Here is a 16,299-nt window from a genome sequence, read left to right as displayed (position 1 = left end):
ACTACTCATGTTCCAGGCTGTTTCTGTATACTTTGATTTATTTAATTCCCATAACAATGCCGTCCTTATTTTAGAGTTGAAAACTAAGGGACGATTAAGTCATTTGTCCAACTGTTATACAACTTATCACTTCATATGAGTTTCCATCATATTCAGTAAGGGCAATGTACTTGATATGCTTAAATAAATATAAATGTAGGTAGACTGTTTATTTTTTTAAAGAAGCTATGACTTAAAATATTTCAAAGCTAAACTGCCTCTGTCCTAAAGGAAGACAGAAGAAAATGTAACCTACAAAGTTGGGTGGGAGGAGTGCTCTTTCTGAACTTGTTATAATACCATTCAAACATAGCACAGAATTAGTTGCATCATGAACATAAGACTGATGTGTTCTTTATAATTTCATTTTTCCTAGCTGCACATAAAGTGAATTGACTGAATCTGTTTATATATCTATAAAGGGAAGTCTGCACCAATCATAAGAGTCCCCTCTTGCTTGTACCAAACATGGTACAGTCTATTGTGCAAATAAAAGATGTTTGAACCAATCATAGGTTTTCTATTAGGTTGAAATGCTCCCTCTCAGAGAAAGTGGTAGTTACAACTGTTAGTTTTCTGTTTAACCAAAATGGTTTTTACAACATAGGTTTATAAGTGACAGTTATAAGTGACAATTAATAACAGTTAACCAAACATTTGAATGAATACTTTAAAAATTCTGTTTTTGTCTTGAGAAAGTTTTCTCCCATATAATTGAAGCCAATGAGGAAAATATTGATTTTATATGGAGTTCTTTTCCCAGTTCTACATTAATGATTTTGTTTAAACGTTTAAATAATAATTAGTCTATATATCAGATTCAGAATTATAAGCACCTTATAGAAAAATAACAAAAGGTACAATTGTTCACTAAGATAAAAAAATAGTCCCAAAACACTTTTTAAAATTTTTTATTAAAGAATTTATTAACATTGTTTTTTACATCATATTTCAAATGACATGTTTAACAAACAAGTGTTCAAGAAGGGAACCTCTATATACAATCACTGGCACTTAGTTTATAGAACATAATCAAAATTAGGCTAAGGGTTTATATATCATAGATACATATTAATTTATGAAATAAAACATTATGCTTATAGAGTCATAGGTTTTTATGTCTGTGTAGTTATATTTTCAATACCATGTCCATAGGATTAGGTATGCAAATATTGAGTCCTCTCTCCCAAAACACTTTTTTCTCTCTCCATTTTTCCTATCTTCTTCCATCTCTACTTCAAAAAAACAACTAATAAAATATTTACAACCCTGTGACTTTTTTAATGAAAAGTTGAGCATTATATTGACTCCCTTGATAGCCACCACTAGGTCATAGCTTTACTTTACATAGCTTAATTTGTTGATCAAAGCACATAAAATTATTCTCAAGTTGTTTTCTATAAGAAAAAGTTGACAGCATAAATTTCTCTTTGCTTGTCATAATCATAATCTTACTTTTAAATGTTACAATCAATAACTTCCTCCCACTGCATTTTTCAAAAGCCTCAATGTGAATTAATCATCATTTGGATTTCCTATCATGTAAATACAGCCAATGTGAGATACTTGAAAACAAGGTTGCATTTTTCTGCTGTTGTTGCTATCCAGGATCGTTTTCTTTGATGATCTATTTGTGTTTTGCCTGTTTATTAATGCCACTGAGCCTGCAATAGGGAACTTTTTTCAATTATTTCATTCCCTATGAGTATTCTAATAGAATGATCAATGGAAATTGTGATAATATTGATGACAGGATCCCTTCCTATCATAGCTATATTACTTCAGTGAACTAAGAGTTCATACTGAAGCCAAGCGCTAGTGGCTTGTGTCTGTAATCCTAGCTACTCAGGAGGCTAAGATCTGAGGATCATGGTTTGAAATCAGCCTGGGCAGGAAAGTCCCTGAGACTCTTACCTCCAATTAACCACCATAAAGCTCAAAATGAAGCTATGGCTCAAGTGATAGAGTGCCTTGAGCACAAAAGGCTCCAGGAGAGCACCCAGGCCCTGACTTTCAGCCCAAGGAGAGAGAGAGAGAGAGAGAGAGAGAGAGAGAGAGAGAGAGAGAGAGAGAGAGAGAGAGAGAGAGAGAGAGAGAGAGAGAGAGAGATTTTATACTGAAGTTGAAATACTAGTATATCTTCATTCACTAATATTTCAGCTGGGATTTTTTTTTGGGGGGGGGTGTTTTTCTTGTTGTTGTTTTTGCCAGTCATGGGGACTGAACTCAGGGCCAGAGCACTGTCCTTGGCCTTTCTCAAGGCTAGACCTGTAAGGTTTGCCGAAAGGAAACTCCACGCAGTTTAAGAGGCGAAGGTTTATTGAGAGAGAGAAAGAGAGAGAAAACAGACCTACAGCCGCACAAGATGGAGTCAGGCGGAAGAAAGAGGCCTTATGGCCGGAGGTGAGAGATTATATAGGGGGGAGGAGTGTGGCCACAGCAGAATCGGATATGACCTCAGAGGATGAAGAATTACTTCAGACTGGGGGACCTCCCACTGGGGGACATGCCAATTGCCAGGGTTACAGTCTGGGCAGGGATTTCCAGAGTGCACAGGAAAATGCCAAGGGAAGGAATCATTTCTCTCAGGCAGACCTAACAAGACCTCTACCACTTGAGCCGCAGTACCACTTCTGGCTTTTTTTTCTATGTATGTGGTACCGAGGAATCGAACCCGGGTCTTCATGCATGCTAGGCAAGCACTCTACTACAAGGCCAAATTCCCAGCCCTATTTCAGCTGTTTTTAAAAAAGATAATTTAGCATAGATTTTTCAAGCTGACATTCAAGGGGCAGAATACAGTTCAATCTGTTTTTGTTTTTTGTTTTTTTTTTTATTTTGATTTTGCCAGTCCTGGGCTTAAGCTCAGGGCCTGAGCACTACTGTCCTTGGATTTTTCTCAAGGCTAGAACTCTACCACTTGAGCCTCAGCACCACTTCTGGCTTTTTCTAAGTATGTGGTACCAAGGAATCGAACCTGGGTCTTTGTGCATGCTAGGCAAGCACTCTACCACTAGGCCAAACTCCCAGCCCCAGTTCAGTCTGTTTTTAAATATTTAAATCAACTACCAGCATTTAAAAATCAGAGTATTGAGTCTGGGGTATAGCTCGGTGGTAGAGCGCTTGCATAGCATGTATACAGCCTGAGGTTTGATTCCCATCACTACAAAGGAATAAAATAATAAATGAGTAAAACGGAAATGTGTGCTAACCAGCCTCTCATAAAATCTAAAGTTCTGGCAGTACTAGATCCACATACCTGTCTGTCAGCAATTGGTTCCATCTGAATGGAGGCTGCTTTTAAAGTAGGACACAGCGCTTCTTGTTCACCACAAACCCACTCAGCATTACCTTCTTTGTCTTGCTCTGTAGGCACATTAGTACATGGTCCCTGATTTTTGCACATGCCATACTGTCAACACTGCAGTACACCATGAAATCTTAAGCACAACCTGGTAACCTTGTGAAAGGCACTCAGTGTCCTCACCTATAAAGGTGGTAGTGATGATGATGAGATTTAAGGCACCTCCTAGCTTTTTTGTACACAAAGGGAAAGAAGTAAAATTCAGTTAAATAACCTATATACCTCTGTTATTGCTTCCTAATTTGAGCTCCCTTAAATAACTTTGGGCTCTGGTGGGAATTCCCATAGCAACATGGTGTATGAAATTAGGGTTGCCACTTATCTGATCTACCACTGAAACATCAGTGAGACCAGGCTCGCTACCTAATCCCACCCTTAAAGCCTGAAATTCATTTAACCTTTTCCTTTTGTACTATAATACTTGATAAACTGGGGAGATAGTAAAAAAAAAAAGAAGCTGTTGGCCAGGAGTTTGGCCTAGTGGTATAGTGCTTGCCTAGCCTGCACATTGACCTGGGTTCGATTCCTCAGTACCACATACGTAGAAAAATAGCCGGAAGTGGTGCTGAGGCTCAAGAGGTAGAGCTCTAGCCTTGAGAAAGTGCAAGGACAGTGCTCAGGCCCTCAGCTCAAGCCCTGGACTGGCAAAAATAAAAAATAAAAAAGAAGCTGTTTACTTTCTCACAATATGAATATTATTTTTTGGTACAGGTACTGGGGCTTGAATAAAGGGCCTTATGTTCTCACTTGGCTTTCTGTGCTCAAGAGAAGTGCTTTAACCACTTGAGCCATACCTCCACTTCCAGCTTTTTGCTGAGTAATGGGTGATGAGTCTTTAGAGTTTGTCTGTGCTATTTGGCTTTGAACCTCAATCCTCAGATCTTACTCAGCCTCCTGAGTAACAACAATTACAGGCTTGACCCACCAGTGTCCAGCTATGAATGTGATTTTGTTTTAGGGATAAAGCTTATAATTCTCTGTCACATTTGTTTCCTTGCTTTTGTATCTAATTTTAAAAAGAAAAGGATAGAAGGCTGGGAATATGGCTTAGTGGTAGAATGCTTGCCTAGCATGCATGAAGCCCTGGGTTCAATTCCTCAGCACCGCATAAACAGAAAAGCCAGAAATGGCACTGTGGTTCAAGTGGTAGAGTACTAATCTTGAGCAAAAAAATTATTCAAAATAATAAGAAGCTCAGGGACAGTGTCCAGGCCCTGAGTTAAAGCCCCAAGACCTGCACAAAAGAAAAAAAAGAAGAAAGAAAGAAAGAGAAAAAGAGAGAAAGAAAAAAGAAAGGAAGGAAGGGGAGAGAGAAAGAAAAAGAGGGAGGGAGAGAGATGGAGAGAGAGAGAGGAAGAGAGATGGGGGAAGGAGGGAGAGAAGGGAAGGGATAAAAACAAGAGTTCCATCTATATATTATGTCAAATGGAAAAGAAAATCAGCCTTTATATAATGAGAGACAACTTGCTGAGACTTAACACAAATTACATGTAATCTTCATTTAGGCCATCGATTTACTTTTTTCAAGAAGTAGACAGTCTGTGTGCTTAGGCAAAGACAGCATGCATAAGCAATTACAACTTAGTCATAGCCTTCCTTTCCTACACTGTCTTTGAACCTTTTTAAGGTTGTTTGGTGAGGTGGGGGAAGGGAGAGAGAATGGTTGCAGGCGTGCCAATACTTGGCACTGTCCTTGAGCTTTTTTGCTTAAGGCTGAATGGTGGTCTGCCACTTGAGCCTCAGCTCCACTTCTGGTTTTTGTGGCAGTTAACTGGAAGATAAGAGTCTTATAGGCTTTCCTGTCCAGAATGGCATCAAACCATGATTCTCAGAAATTAGCCTCCTGAGCAGCTAGAATTACAGGAGTGAACCACTGACACTTGGCTAAACCTTTTAACTTGTAAGGAATTGAATCATTAGGCTATAGCAATATACAAGAAAATGATGGTGATCTAAGAATCAAGATTCAAAGTCATCCCAGGCAGAAGTGTCCATGAAACTCTTTTTTTTCATTTTTTTATTAGAGAATTTATTAACGTTGATTTTTACATCATATTTTAAATGACAAGTTTAACAAACAAGTGTTCAAGGAGGGAATCTCTATTTACAATCACTGGGACTTAGTATTTAGAACTTAATCAAAATTAGGCTAAGGGTTTGTATGTCATAGAAACATATTAATTTATGAAATAAAACATTATGTCTATAGAGTCATAGGTTTTTATGTCTATATAGTTATGTTTATATTTCCATTACCATGTCCATAGCTTTGGGTATGCAGATATTGAGTCCTCGCTTTGTACTCTTTGGATTTAATAGCCACATATTAAGGATACCATGCACCTTTTGTGAAACTTTTTTTTATTGCCAGTCTGGGCCTTGAACTCAGGGCCTGAGCACTGTCCTTGGACTTTCTCAACGCTAGAGCTCTACCACTTGAGCCACAGCACCATTTCCAGCTTTTTTTCCCCCTGTGTATGTGGTACCAAGGAATCAAAGCCAGGTCTTCGTGCATGCTAGGCAAGCACTGTTACCACTAGGCCAAACTCCCAGCCCCTGAGTCCATGAGACCCTTATCTCCAGTTAACCAGCAAAAAGCCAGAAATGGAGATGTGACTCAAGTGGTAGTCCTCCAGCCCTGATCGAAAAAGCTGACAGGCCCTGAATTTAAGCCCTAGTACATATGGGCAAACAGGCACACACACACACACGATTAGTATTCATATATACTAGTGAAATTATTTGTTCTTAGGATTTTTTTTCTTGGTAGATTTTGATGACTCATTCAGCCTTCTTACAGGTTTATTCAGATTTTCTGTTTCTACATGAGTCAATCCTAAGAATATGTCCATTTCATCTAGGCTTTATAGTTTGTCAGTCTTCAATAGTTCTTATTCGTCTCTTACAAATTTTATTTCTATAAAATTGATAGTAGTGTATCTGATTTTAGTCATTTGAATCTTTTTTCCTTTTTTCTTCTTTCTTAATCCAATGTAGAAGGTTTTTTTAGATTTGTCAGGTTTTTTTTCAGAGAAATGACTTTTTGTTGCTACTGGAGTTTGAACTCAGGTGGGCCATATCCTTTCTGGAGAGGTACTCTACCACTTCAGCTATAGTCCTAACCCCTGTTTCTGTGTTATTTTTCATCACTTTTTAGGATTTTTTTTTCTTTCTTCAGTTAACTTTGGGTTTAATTTGTTCTTTTTTGGTAGCTCTTTAAGGCATAAAATTCCATTCTTGATTTAAGATCTCTCTTAGTATAAGCACTGAAGCTCTTAATTTCCTTCTAAACACTACTTTAGTTACACCCCATAAGTTTTGGTATGTTTTGTTGTTGCATTCATTTCTTACAGTATTTTCTTTTGGTCCACTGATTATTTGAAAGTGGGTGTTCCAGTTTTCTTCTCTTATGATTTCCAGCCTTATTTTTCTTATCATTGGGAAAGATATTTTAGATTAATCTTTAGGTTTATTGAGACTTGTTTTTGACATAGCAAATGATCAGTCCAGAAAAATGTCCCATATCCACTTGAGAATGATTTGTCACTGCTTTGGTGTGGGCAGAATGGGCTATATGTCCATTCTAAGTGGTTACTACTATTCAAGTTCTGGGTTTCTTTATTGATATTTTGTAGTTTTATCCATTATTGAAAGTGGAATTTTTAAATCTCTATTATTGTAGAACTATCTAATTTTCTTTTTTCACTCATTTTGTGGATCTAGGTTTTGTTGCATGTGTTTATTATTATTTCTTTTTTATTGCTTTGTCCTTTTATCAGCATATGCTTTTATGAACTGCATGTTTATGTTCCCCCAAATTTATGTGTTGAAGCCCTAGCACCCATTGTGAAAGTCCGTTAGGTAGGTAGTTATGCTTAAATAAATTCATGAGAGGTAGGTCTTTATGCTGAGTTTCCCTCTAGTTTTTCATCCTCCCCCTCTCCTCTATCACCATGTTCTATATCTCCCTGTCATGTGATGATACAGCAAGAAGGCAGTTGTCTATAAGCCAGGAAAAGGCTCCTCACCTGAACTCAATCATGCTGACTCTCTTATCTCAGATTTTCCAGCTTCCCGACCTAGGAGAAATGAATTTTTCTTTCTTTTCATTTCTTTCTTTTTTTTTTTTGCCAGTCCTAGGGCTTGAACTCAGGGACTGGGCACTGTCCTTGGGCTTTCTCAAGGCTAGTGCTTTACCCTTGAGACACAACACCACCTCCAGCTTTTTGGGGGTATGTGCTATAGAGTAATTGAGCCCAGGGCTTCATGCCTGCTAGGCAAGTACTCTACCACTAGGCCTTGTTTCCAGCCCAAATTATTTCTAAATCTTTTTTTTTCCGGTCCTGAACCTTGAACTCAGGGACTGAGCACTGTCCTTGTGCTTTCTCAAAGCTAGCATGCTACCACTTGAACCACAGTGCCATTTCTGGCTTTACTGTTTATGCAGTGCTGAGGAATCGAACCCAGGTCCTCATGCATGCTAGGCAAGCCCTGTACCACTAGGCCATGCTTCCAACTCCCAATTTTTATTTCTTTTGCCAGTTCTGGGGCTTGAAACTCAGGGGCTGAGCTCTGTCCTTGTGCTTTCTGAAAGCTAGCACTCTACTACTTGAGCCCCAGCACCACTTCCAGTTTTTTTCCTATGTATGTGGTATCAAGGAATTGAACCCAGGTCTTTGTGCATGCTAGGCAAGCACTCTACCACTAGGCCACTCATAGTTCAGAGCGCTATGTTTTGTTCCTATTTGTATGGAATGTCTTTTTCTGTCTTTTCACTTTCAACTTATTTTGTTTCTCTCAATTGAGTCTCATGTAGACAACATATAGCCACTTTATGGTTTTCATTCTCTTGCCCTCTACCTTTTAATTGAGAGCTTAGTCTGATTTACATTTGAAGTGATTAATAATAATGTACTACTTGGCTAATGTTTCTGTACCAAAGTACCATCAACTAGATGCTTAAACTGCAGAAATATATTTTTTCACAATTTTGGAGGCCAGAAGTCCAAGACAAGGTGTCAGCAGGGAGCTGGGTTGTTGGATGGTTTTTTCCTGAATCTTTTCCTTTGTAGCTGTCCTTCTCCCTGCATCTTCACACCATCTTTCCTCTGTATGTGTCTCATGTCTTAATGTCCTCTTCCTGAAATAATACCATTCATAAGATGAGGGAATACTCAAAAGATCTTATTTTAATTTAACTGCCTTCATAAGTACTCTGCTTCCAAAATCCATATTCTGAGGTATGGAGCTTGAGACTTCAATGTATGGATTTTGAGGGAATGTAATTTCAGCCCATCACATATGCAAATATTTATTTCTTTGGTTTTACTATTTACTTTCTTTTTTTATTGTAATTAGTAAAAGGGTTACATGATATTTGCCAGATAGAAGGTGCATTAATTCACATACATTGATACCCTTTCACATGTCTTGGTACCCATTTCCCTCCCCCCCCCACACCCCTCACCCGTCTTGGTTTTCCCCCCTTCCCTATCAAATTTCAAATATCCAAATACAAATAAATTCAATATATCAGATAACAAAGTGAGATACTATACCAATATGAGATAACCAAGGGACAGCAAAGGAGATGAGAGACAACATAGTACATTAAGGACAACAATCATTCATTATATGGCTTTTGTTTCAATATCCTGGAGGTCCTTTCAATTAGCTTCACATTATATGGCCTTATGTATCAAGATTTTGCTCTATTGCAGATCTCTGCTAGTAGAGCCCAAGGTTTCTACTGATTATGACGAATGAGGGAAACCATTGAGCCTAAGTTCCTTTGAGTCTGGCTTACTTCACTTAATATGATTTTTTCTAAGTCTTTCCATTTCCTAACAAATGGGGCGATGTCATTCTTTCTGACAGCAGCATAGAATTCCATTGTGTACAAATACCACAACTTGTTGATCCACTCATCAACTGAGGGACATCTAGGTTGGTTCCATATCTTTGCTATGGTGAATAGTGCTGCAATGAACATGGTTGTGCTAGTGGATTTAGTATGTCCTTGTTTCTGGATGGTTGGGTAAATGCCAAGTAGTGGAATTGCTGGGTCAAAGGGGAGTTCTATGTTTAGCCTTTTGAGGCACTGCCACACTGCTTTCCATAGTGGTTGAACGAGTTTGCACTCCCACCAACAGTGTAGTAGTGATCCCTCCTGGCCACATCCCCTCCAGCATCTGTTGTTATTAGATTTCTTGATCCTGGCCATTCTAACTGGAGTGAGGTGGAATCTTAGAGTTGTTTTGATTTGCATTTCTTTTATGACCAGAGATGTTGAGCATTTCTTCATGTGTCTATAGGCCATTTTTGTTTCTTCTTCAGAGAAGACTCTCTTTAAGTCTTTGGCCCATTTTTTAATGGGATGGTTGTTACTTTGGAGGTTAGTTTTGGAGTGATTCAATTTTTTGAGTTGTTGATATATTTTAGATATGAGGCCTTTGTCCGTTGTTTGGTTGGTGAAGATCTTCTCCCACTCTGTAGGCTTCCTGATTAGTTTACTAGCTATGTCCTTTGCCATAATAAAGCTCTGCAGTTTAATGCAGTCCCACTTATCCAGTCTTTCTCTGATTTGTTGTGATTCTTGGTCCTTATTAAGAAAGTTTCGACCTGTGCCAAGGAGGCCTAATGTATCTCCTATTCCTTCCTGTAAAGTTTTCAGTGTGTCAGCTTTTACCTCCAGGTCTTTGATCCATTTGGAGTTAATTCTAGTGCAAGGTGACAAAGAAGGATCCAACTTTAGTTTTCTGCAGGTGCTTAACCAGTTCTGCCAGCACAACTTGTTGAAGAGGCTGTCTTTCTTCCATTCTATTTTTTTGGCTCCCTTGTCAAAGATTAGGTGGCCATAGGTCTGTGGGTTAATATCTGGGTCCTCAGTTCTATTCCATTGGTCTTCAGGCCTGTTCCTGTGCCAGTACCAAGCTGTTTTGATAATTATAGCTCTGTAATAGAGTCTAAAGTTTGGAATTGAAATTCCTCCAGCGCTGTTCTTTCTGCTAAGAAGTGTTTTTGCTATACGGGGTCTTTTATTATTCCATATGAAATTTTGGATTGCCTCTTCTATTTCTTTAAAGAATGACATTGGGATATTGATGGGTATTGCATTGAATTTGTAGATAGCTCTTGGCAAGATTGTCATTTTCACAATGTTGATTCTTCCAATCCAGGAGCATGGGAGGTTTTTCCATTTCCTTAGTTCTGCTTTAATTTCCTTTTTTAGGGTTTTAAAGTTTTCGTCAAAAAGGTCCTTTACATTCTTAGTTAAGCTAATTCCTAGGTACTTTATTTTCTTTGAGGCTATTGTGAAAGGAGTTGCTTTCCTGATTATTGCCTCGTTCCTCTCACTGTTGGTGTAGAGGAAGGCAGTTGATTTTTGAGGGTTGATTTTATAGCCTTCTACTCTTCCAAAGTTTTGAATCAGCTCAAGGAGCTTGGGAGTAGAGTCTATAGGATTCTTTAAATACAGAATCATGTCATCTGCAAAGAGGGATAGTTTTACTTCCTCTTTCCCTACTTGGATCCTCTTTATGCTTGCTTCTTGCCTTATTGCACTGGCTAGGAATTCTAGTACTATGTTAAAGAGGAGTGGAGAGAGTGGGCATCCTTGTCTTGTTCCTGATTTTAGAGGGAATGGCTTTAGATTTTCACCATTAAGTGTAATACTAGCAGTAGGTTTCTCATACACAGACTATTTACTTTCTTTGAGATTAAGAGGCCAGTATTGGGCTTGAACTCAGGGCCTCTTGCTTAGCTGGCACTCTACCACTTGAGACACACCTCCACCTCCACCTTTTTGCTGATGAATTGAGATAGTGTTCTAGACTTTCCTGCCCCAGCTGGCTTTGAACCTTGATCCTGAGATCTCAGCCTCCTGGGTAGCTAGGGTTACAGATGTGAGCCACCAGCACTCGATCTTGTCTTCTATCGGTCATAGCTTTATTGCACCTTAGTGCTTCCATTATTGCCTTATTTTGTGTTAGCTGGTCTTATACTAGAGCATGGACCTTCTAGTTCCTTTTTGTGTATTTTTGTGTATTTTTTGTTATTTTCCCATTTGTTACAATTCATCCAAACTTTATAACACGAGTTTGAATTAGCTTCAGTAGTATGTAAACTCTGCTTCTAGTATCTCCTTTCCTCCCTATTGTTATTCTTACAGATTATTTCTTAATTTATGATGGGCCCATTAACATAAATGCTTACCTTTAATTTTTGCTTTGTCTTCTAAATCATGTAGGAAGAAAAGAGAAGTTTCCAGACACAAATGCTACCAGACTGACTTCTCACACATTCATGTACTTTTGCCACTGTTATTTACTTCATAACACAACCGAAGTTATTATATAGTGTGTTTTCATTTTGGCCGGACACACCCCATTTTGATTTTCTTACAGGAAGTTCAAATAGCAGTAAACTCCTTCAGTTTTTTTTAAGGAATTTTCTTGTTTCTCCTTTTTTTCAAAGGATAATTTTGCTAGAAAGAGAATTCTTGGTTGACAATTTTTCTTTCATCACTTTAAAGTATGTCATCTTACTGCCTGGTACCTATCTGGTTTGTGATATGAAATTAGCTGGTAGTCTTGCCAAGGATCCTTTATAACCAATTGCTTCTCTCTTACTGCTTTCAGTATTCTTTTGTTTTTGAAAATATTGTGTCGGTATTGTGAGGTTTGAAATCAGAGCCTTACGTTTGCTTCGCTGGCATGCTCAGCTTGCTTGCTTTACTGGTGCTCTACCACTTAATCTGAACCTCCAGCCCGTTTTCTTTGCAATTATTTTTGAAGGTAGACTCTTAGAGACTTGCCTGCCTGGGCTGCCTTTAATGTTTCTCCTAAGGTAGGCCTGCAAAAATGAATAATTTCAGTTTTTAGCTAAGAATGGTTTTGATTTCAACTTTTTGTATATAATTTTAGTTAATAGATATTATTTTGCCTATCCCGGGACTTGAACTCAGAGCCTGGGCACTATCCTTGGACAATTGTTGTTCAAGGCTAGCTCTCTGCCATTTGAGCCATAGCTCTACTTCTGGCTTTTTCTGTGTATTTGGTACTGAGGAATCAAACCCAAGGCTTTATGCATGCTAGGCAAGCATTCTACCACTAGACCACGCTCTTGGCCCAGTTAATCAATTTGTTTTTCCTCACAGTTTGAAGAGTTTGTTAGTGGTGATAGTGGTGGTTGTGCGACTTGAACTCAAGGCCTGGGCACTGGCTCTGAGCTTTTTCACTCAAAGCTAGTGATCTACCACTTTGAGCCACAGCACCATTTCCATTTTTCTGATGGTTCATTGGAGATAAGAGTCTCACGGAATTTCCTGCTTAGGCTGACTTTCAACCTTGTTCCTCAGATTTCAGCCTCATGAGTAGTAAAATTACAGGCATGAGCCACCAGTGCCTGGCAAAGAGTTCATTTGGTAATAAGAAAGTAAAAGCCACTCAGAAGAATGATCAATGGGACCCAGAAACCAGTTGTCCCTAATTAATAGATTTCTTAAACAATTTTAAGTTTACAGAATAAAGTGAGCAAGAACAGACCTTTCCCATAAATCTCTATTGTTCTATGCCAGTCTCCCCTATATTTGCATTTTGCATTGTTGTGGTATAGTTGTTACAGCTGATGAGCCAATATTGATATAAGTAGCTGAGTTCATGATTTATCTTAGAATTAATTCTATGAGTTTGGCAAGTATTCTGTGGTACAGATTAGTAGTTTCATTGCCCTAAAAAATCCACTGTACTGTATCTATTCGGCGCTCTTTCCTACCTCCAAATCTCAAATAGTAGCTAAATTTTTTGTCTCTATAGTTTTGTTTTCTCTAGAATGCCATATAATTATTCTTAGTATTTTTGGTGGTCTTGGGGCTTGAATTCGGAGCCAGGGCACTGTCCCTGAGCCTCTTTGCGCTCAAAGCACTCTACACTTGAGCCACGGTGTCACCTGTGCTTTTTCTGAGTACTTTATCAGAGATAAGAGTCTCACAGATTTTCCTGCCTAGACTGGCTTCAAACTATAATCCTTAAATCTCAGCCTCCTGGGTAGTTAAGATAACAGGCATGAGCCACTGGTACCCAGCTATACTTATAACAATAATAATAATAAACATTATTATTATACAAGATAGAGTCTTTTCATATTCTTTCACTTAATCAAAATATATTTTAAAAACCTTCTTTATCTTTTCTGATTTTGTAGCTCATTCCTTTTTAGCAAAAAATACTATTTCATTGTTTGGATATGCCATTTTTTTCTTTACTCAACATAATTGAAGGACATCTCATTTGCTTTGAAGATTTGGCAATCATAAAAAAAAGATGAATCAGCAGAAGATTTCAGCCCATTTGGGTAAATAGCAAGGAGTATGATTGCTGGTATGATGTGGTAAGAGAATGCTTAGTTTTGTGAACAACTTCCCAACAGCTTTCCACAGTGGCATTACAATTTTACATTCCTGTCAACAATGAATCAGGATAATATTGCTGGTAGCTTTTGCCTGTAATCCTAGTTACTCAGGAAACTGAGATCTGAAGATCGAGGTTCAAAGCATGGGCAAGAAAAGTCTGTGAGACGCTTCTCTCCAATCAAACACTAAAGTGCTAGAAGTGGAGGGGTGGCTCAAGTGGTAGTGTGCCAGCCTGAGCAAAAATGCTAAGGATAGCCGGGTGTGGTGGCTCACACCTATAATCCTAGCTACTCAGGAAACTGAGATCTGATGATCAAGGTTCAAAGCCAGCCCGGCCACTAAAGAACAAGAGACTCTTTTCTCCAATTAACCACTAAAAAACGGGAAGTAGGGCAGTAGCCTTGAGCTGAAGAGCTCAGGCACAGCACCCAGGCCCAGAGTTCAAGCCCAATGACCCACAAAAAAAAATGCTAACAACAGTGCCCAAGTCCTGAGTTCAAGCCCTAGTAACAAACAGTTCCACATCATCACCAGCATTTATTGTTCACATCATCATGAGCATTTGGTGTTTTGTTTTGTTTTTTAGTTTGCCCATTCTAAGATAGGTAGTTGTACCTCACTGGTGTATCACTTTCAATTCTTCACTTATATGATACTGAACAGCTTTATATGGACTTATCTGCTATTTTACATCATCTTTCAGGTTTCTGTTGAAACCTATGCTCTTTTTTTTTAGTGCTTTCAGAAGAAAAAGAAAGCTGTGTGCTCTTCAGTGTACCTTCACCCACCCATTTCTAGAGGAGAATCTAGCAGAGTAGAAACTGAAACACCTATGCCCAGTTTTAAATTGTGTCATTTCTTTTATTACTGTTGAATTTTTTTAACATACTCATATAACATGGATGCCACGGTAGCACGTGATATGTGTTTTGCAAATAATTTTACCAAGTCTGTTGCATGACTTTTTATTCTGTCATTTGTAGAGCAGAAGTCATTCATTTTATTGACTTCAAACTGAAACCATTTTATGCTTTATGCTTCTTGGCATTGTACCTAAGAATTCATTGCCAAACTTAAAGTCACCTATATTTTATTTGGTGTTATATTGTACAAGTTTACAGTTTTGCATTTTACATTGAGGTTTATGAGCCATATTGAGTCATTTTCTCTAAAAGATATAAAGACTTAAGATTCATTTTTTGCCAGTCCTGGGCTTGGACTCAGAGCACTGTCCTTGGGCTTTCCTTAAGGCTACTGCTCTACCACTTGAGCCACAACACCACTTCTGGCTTTTCTATATATGTGGTACCCAGGAATGGAACCTGGGTCTTTGTACATGCTAGGCAAGCACTCTACCACTAGGCCACACTCTCATCCCACTTCTTAAAATTTTTGAAACTTGTTCTGTGACCTACCAGATAATCTGTCCTAGAGTATGCTCCCAACACATTGCCATCTTAGTATGAAATCTTCTCATTCATGAAAGTAGGACTTTTTACTCTATTCATATACTTCTTCTTTAACTTTAATCCTTGTTTTGCTTTTTGTAGTACTGGGGAGTAAACCCAGTACCTTACACATTCTAGGCAAGCACTATCCACTGAGATACATCCCTAGCCTCTTATTGCTGTTTTATTCTGCTGTAACATAATTTCATAGACTTTATGGTATACAGTAATGATCATATATTATTTTATAGTCAAAAATCTAGGCACAGCCTGTTCAACTGAGTCTCAGTGGCCAAAGTCAAGCTGCTGGGAGGGTTCTATTCCTCTGTTAACTAATTTGCTTCCACTCCCATCCAGATTTTGGCCAAATTAATTTGCTTCTTTGTTTCCTTCTTGTATTGCAAATCTTTCCTTCTCCTAGCCAGGAAAATTTCTCTGCTTGTATGATTTCATTGATTCTTACCAAGTAATCCTGGATTATCTCCCTATTTTAAGGCTCAGTTGTTCAGTAACTTTAATTACATGTGTACCCTCCCTTTTGTAATGGAATACACTAAGTCACAGGTGTAATGCCAGGTGCTGAAGATCACAAGAGCAAGAATTGAACCTCCCACAGTCGTATATCCTGCAAACCTGGTTGAACTACTTAGTAGTTTACAAATTGTGTGTTAAGTGATGTTTTTCAGAGAGCGAAAAGATAAACCACAGAATAGGAGGAAATACTTGCAAGTCATATATCTGATAAAGGATTTGAACAAGTGTTTTAGTGGTTTCCTTTAGGGTTATCTAATTGCCCTAGCTATAACTAATACAATGTTGAAAAAGCAATGAGAGGAAACCACCCTAAGTTTCCAATTTTAGAGGTAAAACATTTAGTGTCACCATAAAGCATGATGTCCTTTCTCAAGCTGAGGAAGGTCATATCTGATTCTAGTTTTTTTAGGGTTTTCTCATGAATGGATATTGGAATTTGTCCAGTATTCATAATTATGTGACCACAAGTATTTTTGCTTTTTTGTTAAGTTTCTATTTCTTCT

At 38.2% G+C, this 16,299-nt stretch overlaps 1 protein-coding gene across 1 annotated transcript in view; it reads left to right on the top strand.

Annotated features, from left to right (window-relative positions):
• Chic1 (cysteine rich hydrophobic domain 1) overlaps positions 1–16,299 on the top strand; it is a 47,432-nt gene that overhangs the window by 19,301 nt on the left and 11,832 nt on the right. The gene's annotated exons all lie outside the window — the stretch shown is intronic.

This window comes from Megascapheus bottae, chromosome X, assembly GCF_031878675.1.
Source record: "Megascapheus bottae isolate mThoBot1 chromosome X, mThoBot2.hap1, whole genome shotgun sequence".
Classification (NCBI taxonomy): domain Eukaryota; kingdom Metazoa; phylum Chordata; class Mammalia; order Rodentia; family Geomyidae; genus Megascapheus; species Megascapheus bottae.
Note: the sequence above shows the minus strand (reverse complement) of the source record. Positions and strands in the feature narration are given on the sequence as shown.